Source organism: Trypanosoma equiperdum (genome assembly GCF_001457755.1).
Source record: "Trypanosoma equiperdum strain OVI genome assembly, contig: ctg_1877, whole genome shotgun sequence".
NCBI classification, from domain to species: Eukaryota; Euglenozoa; class Kinetoplastea; order Trypanosomatida; family Trypanosomatidae; genus Trypanosoma; species Trypanosoma equiperdum.
Window position 1 is genome coordinate 80,915 of NW_027123923.1, and position 623 is coordinate 81,537.

Sequence of the window (623 nt, forward strand, 5' to 3'; positions counted from 1 at the left end):
GAGTCTGCACACATAACTATGTTGAAAAGGGGGACTGGAGACACAGTGAAGGATTTTTTTGTGCATATAAACATAAAGGAGATTGTAGTTTGCATCTGCGCATGCAACACATTCGGCTGATTTCCAATTATGTGTTTCTGCGCTGCATCATTGTTGTTGGGGTAGGTCTTACCATATCCTCCGTAGTCAAGGCAGCTTCTTTTCCATTTCCTTTCCCTTCCCTTCCCTTTTTTTACTTTTTTCTTTTGCTCAAATGCTTGCGAATGTATATATGTATATATATATATGTTTGCATCTGATTCTCTCAGCGTATCTCTCTCTTCTCCGGCTTGTATCTGTGTTTTTGTTTTTTTTTTTGTACGTCATTTGCTCCATTATTTTACCATTTCAATCAAGGCCAATCTGTTGAAAGCAGGAGATGTTTGTTTATGTGTGTGTGAGGTGCGGCAGGTAGTGGTTGTGGCATTACAAATGCGTGTGTCTGTTTTACATACGAGTGCCCTCGACGTGGTAATAATTATCATCATTATCACAATGTCACCACTTGTGTTCCTGGCTTACTTTTCATTCCGTTGGCACTATGGTGTAAAACATGCGTACATATGTATATATATATATATATA